This window comes from Oncorhynchus keta, chromosome 13 (genome assembly GCF_023373465.1).
Source record: "Oncorhynchus keta strain PuntledgeMale-10-30-2019 chromosome 13, Oket_V2, whole genome shotgun sequence".
Classification (NCBI taxonomy): domain Eukaryota; kingdom Metazoa; phylum Chordata; class Actinopteri; order Salmoniformes; family Salmonidae; genus Oncorhynchus; species Oncorhynchus keta.
The window spans coordinates 7,589,370-7,597,883 of NC_068433.1; the positions used below are offsets into that span (position 1 = coordinate 7,589,370).

Consider the following 8,514-nt stretch of genomic DNA (forward strand, 5'->3'; position numbering starts at 1 on the left):
TACATACCCAACAAGACATGCCACTAGGGGTCTCTTCAGACACCCCATACATACCCAACAAGACATGCCACTAGGGGTCTCTTCAGACACCCCATACATACCCAACAAGACATGCCACCAGGGGTCTCTTCAGACACCCTATACATACCCAACAAGACATGCCACCAGGGGTCTCTTCAGACACCCCATACATACCCAACAAGACATGCCACCAGGGGTCTCTTCAGACACCCCATACATACCCAACAAGACATGCCACCAGGGGTCTCTTCAGACACCCCATACATACCCAACAAGACATGCCACTAGGGGTCTCTTCAGACACCCCATACATACAACAAGACATGCCACCAGGGGTCTCTTCAGACACCCCATACATAGACAAGACATGCCACCAGGGGTCTCTTCAGACACCCCATACATACCCAACAAGACATGCCACTAGGGGTCTCTTCAGACACCCCATACATACCCAACAAGACATGCCACAAGGGGTCTCTTCAGACACCCCATACATACCCAACAAGACATGCCACCAGGGGTCTCTTCAGACACCCCATACATACCAAACAAGACATGCCACCAGGGGTCTCTTCACAGTCCCAAAGTCCAAAAGGAATTCATGGCAACTCACAGTATTATTAAACAGAGACACGATCACATATAACTAACTCCCTTCCATCTTCTGTTAGGCAGCAAACAGCAGAATGACCTTTAAACACTGATTAAACAACAACTCATAGAACAGACTGTGAGGACACAGACACACACACACTCTAATACACACAGGCACACACACTCTAATACACACAGACACACACACTCTAATACACACAGACACACACACACTCTAATACACACTCTAATACACACAGACACACACACTCTAATACACACAGACACACACACTCTAATACACACAGACACACACACACTCTAATACACACAGACACACACACTCTAATACACACAGACACTCTAATACACACACACACACACACTAATACACACGGACACACACACAAACACACTCTATATATTATATATTATATTATTATTATTAATACACACAGACACACACACACACACACACACTCTAATACACACAGACACACACACACTCTAATACACACAGACACACACACACACTAATACACACAGACACACACACACACTAATACACACAGACACACACACACACACACTAATACACACAGACACACACACACACTCTAATACACACAGACACACACACACACTAACACACACACACACACACACACACACACACACACACCCTAACACACACACACACACCCCACAACACACACACACACACACACTCTGACACACACACACACACACACACACACTACATGTATTTACATGCGTCTCGATGCACTGAATTGCACAAGCTTGTGAGAGGTAGAGGTAGAGGTAGAGGTAGCTTTTTGAGAACCAGAACCAGGTTCTTTTGCTTTATGGTGCACAAAAAAGCTACATCTCCACGTAACATCGCTGTAATGTAAAGGTTGACATAACATCACTGTAATGTAAAGGTTGACGTAACATCGCTGTAATGTAAAGGTTGCCGTAACATCGCTGTAATGTAAAGGTTGCCGTAACATCGCTGTAATGTAAAGGTTGCCATAACATCGCTGTAATGTAAAGGTTGCCATAACATCGCTGTAATGTAAAGGTTGCCATAACATCGCTGTAATGTAAAGGTTGCCATAACATCGCTGTAATGTAAAGGTTGCCATAACATCGCTGTAATGTAAAGGTTGCCATAACATCGCTGTAATGTAAAGGTTGCCGTAACATCGCTGTAATGTAAAGGTTGACGTAACATCGCTGTAATGTAAAGGTTGCCGTAACATCGCTGTAATGTAAAGGTTGACATAACATCGCTGTAATGTAAAGGTTGCCGTAACATCGCTGTAATGTAAAGGTTGACGTAACATCGCTGTAATGTAAAGGTTGACACAACATCGCTGTAATGTAAAGGTTGACATAACATCGCTGTAATGTAAAGGTTGCCATAACATCGCTGTAATGTAAAGGTTGACATAACATCGCTGTAATGTAAAGGTTGACATAACATCGCTGTAATGTAAAGGTTGACATAACATCGCTGTAATGTAAAGGTTGACATAACATCGCTGTAATGTAAAGGTTGACATAACATCGCTGTAATGTAAAGGTTGACATAACATCGCTGTAATGTAAAGGTTGACATAACATCGCTGTAATGTAAAGGTTGACATAACATCGCTGTAATGTAAAGGTTGACATAACATCGCTGTAATGTAAAGGTTGCCGTAACATCGCTGTAATGTAAAGGTTGACGTAACATCGCTGTAATGTAAAGGTTGCCGTAACATCGCTGTAATGTAAAGGTTGACATAACATCGCTGTAATGTAAAGGTTGACATAACATCGCTGTAATGTAAAGGTTGACATAACATCGCTGTAATGTAAAGGTTGACGTAACATCGCTGTAATGTAAAGGTTGCCGTAACATCGCTGTAATGTAAAGGTTGACATAACATCGCTGTAATGTAAAGGTTGACGTAACATCACTGTAATGTAAAGGTTGCCGTAACATCACTGTAATGTAAAGGTTGCCGTAACATCGCTGTAATGTAAAGGTTGACATAACATCGCTGTAATGTAAAGGTTGACGTAACATCGCTGTAATGTAAAGGTTGACGTAACATCGCTGTAATGTAAAGGTTGCCATAACATCGCTGTAATGTAAAGGTTGCCGTAACATCGCTGTAATGTAAAGGTTGCCGTAACATCGCTGTAATGTAAAGGTTGCCGTAACATCGCTGTAATGTAAAGGTTGCCGTAACATCGCTGTAATGTAAAGGTTGACATAACATCACTGTAATGTAAAGGTTGACATAACATCGCTGTAATGTAAAGGTTGCCATAACATCGCTGTAATGTAAAGGTTGCCGTAACATCGCTGTAATGTAAAGGTTGCCATAACATCGCTGTAATGTAAAGGTTGACATAACATCGCTGTAATGTAAAGGTTGACGTAACATCGCTGTAATGTAAAGGTTGCCATAACATCGCTGTAATGTAAAGGTTGACATAACATCGCTGTAATGTAAAGGTTGACATAACATCACTGTAATGTAAAGGTTGCCGTAACATCGCTGTAATGTAAAGGTTGCCGTAACATCGCTGTAATGTAAAGGTTGCCATAACATCGCTGTAATGTAAAGGTTGCCATAACATCGCTGTAATGTAAAGGTTGACATAAGCACTAACATTTCTGTAATGTAAACACTTGCCATAACATAGTCTACTGTAATGTAACAGCTCTTTGTAGGTAACAATCTGCTGTAATGTAAAGAATGATGCATTAACATCGCTGTAATGTAATAATCTTTCCATAACCTAAATGTAACATTTCAATAGTTCTGTTGACACAACGTTAGGCTGTTTAAAGGTTGTGTAACATGTCAGCTGTAATGTAAAGGTTGACATAACATGTCTGCTGTAATGTCAGAGGTTGACATAACATCATCTGTAATGTAAAGGTTGACGTAACATCTTTATCTGTAATGTAAAGGTTCAGACGTTAATCGTAACATCCTGCTGTAATGTAAGATGTCAGACGTAAAGGCTCTTTATCCTGTTGTGTACGTTAGGCTCTTTATCCTGTCTGTAATGTCAGAGGTTGAACGTAACTCTTTATCCTGTAATGTAAATGTCAGACGTAACATTAGCTGTTTATCCTGTAAGGATGTCAGTAACATCCTGTCTGCACTAACATTTCTGCAACGTTTAGGCAACACTTGCTTACAGATAGTCTACCTTCAAAGCCCCACACAGCTCTTTGTAGGTAGGCAATCTGCCAGGTAGGCAATCTGCCAGGTAGGCAATCTGCCAGACTTGAAAGAATGATGCATTACTACAAACGTTGAGGAAATAATCTTTCCATAACCTAAATGTAACATTTCAATAGTTCTGTTGACACAACGTTAGGCTCTTTATCCTGTCTGTGTAGAGATGTCAGACGTAACGTTAGGCTCTTTATCCTGTCTGTGTAGAGATGTCAGACGTAACGTTAGGCTCTTTATCCTGTCTGTGTAGAGATGTCAGACGTAACGTTAGGCTCTTTATCCTGTCTGTGTAGAGATGTCAGACGTAACGTTAGGCTCTTTATCCTGTCTGTGTAGAGATGTCAGACGTAACGTTAGGCTCTTTATCCTGTCTGTGTAGAGATGTCAGACGTAACGTTAGGCTCTTTATCCTGTCTGTGTAGAGATGTCAGACGTAACGTTAGGCTCTTTATCCTGTCTGTGTAGAGATGTCAGACGTAACGTTAGGCTCTTTATCCTGTCTGTGTAGAGATGTCAGACGTAACGTTAGGCTCTTTATCCTGTCTGTGTAGAGATGTCAGACGTAACGTTAAGCTCTTTATCCTGTCTGTGTAGAGATGTCAGACGTAACGTTAAGCTCTTTGTCCTGTCTGTGTAGAGATTTCAGACGTAACGTGAGGCTCTTTATCCTGTCTGTGTAGAGATGTCAGACGTAACGTTATCAGATGTAATGCAAAGTGGATGTAAGACAAACAAGTAGTAGTACAAACAAGATTACTTTACCAGGATTCGGCAACAGACGGCGGCCCGCAGGCCAAAACCGGTCGAAGGAGATTGTAAAAATCACCAGAAATTCAGCCCCAGTAAATCTGTTCCTCATGTTTTCCCACGAATAAATAAAGAGACATAGGTAATGGTGCCTCGGTAAAGTCAAGGTTTGAAATGATTGTATTTGAAAAATACAATCTCTTTTTGAGCTTAGCTGTGGTCAATTTGCAGATGATTAGAATTATGTTCTGGCCCCCGGACCACAAAAATCATCTTTCATCATCTAGTTGCCAACCCCTGCCGTACAGTATGGCTTTCAGGGGTAAAGGTTGATTATGATATATGCATTTAAATAGTATATATATATATACTATTTAAATGCATATATCATGCATATATCATATATATATATTAATGACGATTAGCAGATCACATTGATTTCATCCTAATTATAATCATTTTTAATTTGAAAAGTACATTTTTCTGTCTTTTTGTGCTGCCGTTGAATTAATTGAATGAACTGAATATAAAATAATAAAATGTAGACACGTTATCTATGAGTACACAGTGTTGTTCTGTACATCTATTACAGCACAGGTGTGTTGAGGTAGCATAGTTCTGCTTTGAATAACTTTGAATAATCCGAGATTCAAATGTTTGATGCAAATGGGTTTGGAGAACACAGCCTTGTTCTAAAATGGGTTAAATAGTTGTTTTACACACAATAACCCATAATGACATCACAATACCCCATAATGACATCACAATACCCCATAATGACATCACAATACCCCATAATGACAAATCAAAAAAAATATATATTTTAAATTTTTTGCAAATGTATTCAAAATAAAAATACAGAAATAGGGCCTCCCGGGTGGCGCAGTGGTTAAGGGCGCTGTGCTGCAGCTCCATCTCTGGGTTCGCGCCCAGGCTCTGTCGTAACCGGCCGTGACCGGGCGGTCCATGGGGCGACGCACAATTGGCCTAGCGTCGTCCGGGTTAGGGAGGGGTTGGCCGGTAGGGATATCCTTGTCTCATTGCGCACCAGCGACTCCTGTGGCAGGCCGGGCGCAGTGCACGCTAACCAAGGTTGCCAGGTGCACACATTGGTGCGGCTGGCTTCCGGGTTGGATGGAGCTGTGTTAAGAAGCAGTGCGGCTTGGTTGGGTTGTGTATCGGAGGACGCATGACTTTCAACCTTCGTCTCTCCCGAGCCCATACGGGAGTTGTAGCGATGAGACAAGATAGTAGCTACTAAAAACAATTGGATACCACGAAAACAGAAATATAAAAAAAACTGAAATATAGCTTATTTTACATAAGTATTCAGACCCTTTTCTATGAGACTTAACATTGACCTCAGGTGCATCCTGTTTCCATGGATCCTCTTGAGATGTTTCTACAACTTGATTGGAGTCCACCTGTGTCAATTGATTGGACATGATTTGGGGAAGGGTACCAAAAACTGTCTGCATCATTGAAGGTCCCCAAAAACACACTGGCCTCCATCATTCTTAAATAGAAGAAGTTTGGAACCAACAAGACTCTTCCGGCCAAACTGAGCAATCGGGGGAAAATGGCCTTGGTCAGCGAGGTGCCCAAGAACCCGATGGTGAAAATATATTTCGTCTGAGGAAATAAATCCATAAGGACAACCTTCTCTGCAGTACAATCAGGCCTTTATGGTAGAGTGGCCAGACGGAAGCCACTCCCCAGTAAAAGGCACATGACAGCCCGCTTGGAGTTTGACAAACGGAACCTAAAGACTCTCAGACCATGAGAAACTAGATTCTCTGGTCTGATGAAACCAAGATTGAACACTTTGGCCTGAATGCCAAGCGTCACATCTGAAGGAAACCTGGCACCATCCCTACTGTGAAGCATGGTGGTGGCAGCATCATGCTGTGGGGATGTTTTTCAGCTGCAGGGACTGGGAGACTAGTCAGGATCGAGGGAAAGATGAACAGAGTAAAGTACAGGGAGATCCTTGATGAAAACCTAAGGCAGAGCAATTAAGGCTTCAGACCAGGGTGAAAGTTCACCTTACAACAGGACAACGAACCTAAGCACACAGCCAAGATAATGCCGGAGTGGCTTTGGGACAAGTCTCTGAATGTCCTTGAGTGGCCCAGCCAGAGCCCGGACTTGAACCCGATCGAACATCTCTGGAGAGACCTGAAAATATCTGTGCAATGACACTGCCCATCCAACCTGACAGAGAGGATCTGCAGAGAAGAACGTGAGAAACTCCCCAAATACAGGTGTGTCAAGCTTGAAGCGTCATACCCAAGAAGACTCCATGCTGTAATCGCTGCAGAAGGTGCTTCAGCAAAGTACTGAGTAAAGGTACTGAAGACTTATATACATGTCATATTTCAGGTTTTTAGCTTTTATAAATGAGCTAAAATGTAAAAAAAATATATGTTTTTTCCTTGTCATAATGGGGTATTGTGATGTCATAATGGGGTATTGTGATGTCATAATGGGGTATTGTGATGTCATAATGGGGTATTGTGTGTAGATTGATGAGGCAAAGAACTGTAACTGTAACGTTGGAAAAGTAAAGGGGTCTGAATAGTTTGGAAAGGCTCTGAATGCTGCTGCTATTCTATAGACAGAGTGTGTCAAGCTGTCCTGTGTGTGTTTCACTGTTTTCTGCTGTGTCAGTGCTGTGTGGAGGAGCATGAGCAGCTGGCAATTACATGGTTATGTCTCTCTCTCTCTCTCTCTCACTCACTCACATTGAATTCTCCACCCCCACACAGACTCTTTCCATTCCTCTCTCCCCTCCCTCCCTCCCTCCCTCCGTCTCTCTATATGCCCTGTAACGCCCAGTGTTCAATAGATCACTGAAATAGGAGATGGGTAGACAAAGAGGAGTGATGGAGGAGAGAGAGAGGTACAACAGAGGAGAGTTGGCAGCAGTTCAAACTCTCTTTGTATGCCCTCCCTCCCTCCCTCCCTCCCTCCCTCCCTCCCTCCAGCAGTGTCACCTTCCCTTGCTTAGCCAGTGAGTTACTGTGAGAGAGTGAGAATGAGGAGAAGGAGAGATGAGAGAGAGAGAGACAGATGGTCTGAAAGCAGCAGAGATTGAAATACAGGACGAGAGAGAATGTAATACCTCAATAGACCACCGGGGGGCGACACACACCGTCTCTGAGCCATGTGTCCCCATGACAACACATCTTTGTCCTGAAGGTGACCACAGGTTACTTGTCAAGGCCATTATGTAACACTTTATAAGACGTGATGATTCTGATGAACAGAGTTTAACATTGATACAGACCATTACATAGGAAGGAATAGATCCCAAATAGGACACTGCTGTTTCCCTCGTTGATAATATACAGTTGATATTAATTATAAAAGTCAATATCAAATTTGATGTTCTAAAATAACCATAACAAAATAAAAGACCATTTCAAATCAGTTCCTTTGTTATTTTGAGGTGGTGAAAATTCAATATCATACATGAAACTCATTAGGTGTGATTGCTTAACCACAAACTACCAGCAGGTGCAGCCATTGATTTGTAAAAAGCCGAGTATATCCATATTCATTGAGACCAGATGGGGAAAGTGGAGATACCTAGTCAGTTGTCCAACTGAATGTATTCAACTGAAACGTGTCTTCCGGGTGGCAGAAAGACAGATATTTTTTTTTACCTTGTCTTTCTCAGAGATTCAATCCAGCAACCTTTCAGTTAGTGACCCAATGCTCTAACCACTAGGATACCTGCCTCCCCTACACCCTAACCACTAGGCTACCTGCCTCCCCCTACACTCTAACCACTAGATTACCTGCCGCCCCTACACTCTAACCACTAGATTACCTGCCGCCCCTACACTCTAACCACTAGGCTACCTGCCTCCCCCTACACTCTAACCACTAGATTACCTGC

The 8,514-nt window shown here is 42.4% G+C and overlaps 2 long non-coding RNA genes across 51 annotated transcripts; both read left to right on the top strand.

Moving 5' to 3' along the window:
- Nucleotides 1-388: 388 nt before the first annotated feature.
- LOC127906682 (uncharacterized) lies at nucleotides 389-3,267 on the top strand. Of its 50 annotated transcripts, none has more exons than XR_008062383.1 (5): nucleotides 389-1,979; nucleotides 2,036-2,539; nucleotides 2,624-2,875; nucleotides 2,960-2,987; nucleotides 3,156-3,267. It is a non-coding gene; the product is annotated as an uncharacterized LOC127906682 (long non-coding RNA). The 50 variants fall into 50 exon arrangements; XR_008062375.1 differs by lacking the exon at nucleotides 2,960-2,987 and adding an exon at nucleotides 3,016-3,099; XR_008062394.1 differs by lacking the exon at nucleotides 2,960-2,987 and adding an exon at nucleotides 3,016-3,099 and having other exon boundaries at nucleotides 2,624-2,791.
- Nucleotides 3,268-3,783: 516 nt separating this feature from the next.
- LOC127906683 (uncharacterized) lies at nucleotides 3,784-7,402 on the top strand. The gene is made up of 2 exons (XR_008062415.1): nucleotides 3,784-3,862; nucleotides 3,895-7,402. It is a non-coding gene; the product is annotated as an uncharacterized LOC127906683 (long non-coding RNA).
- Nucleotides 7,403-8,514: the final 1,112 nt, after the last annotated feature.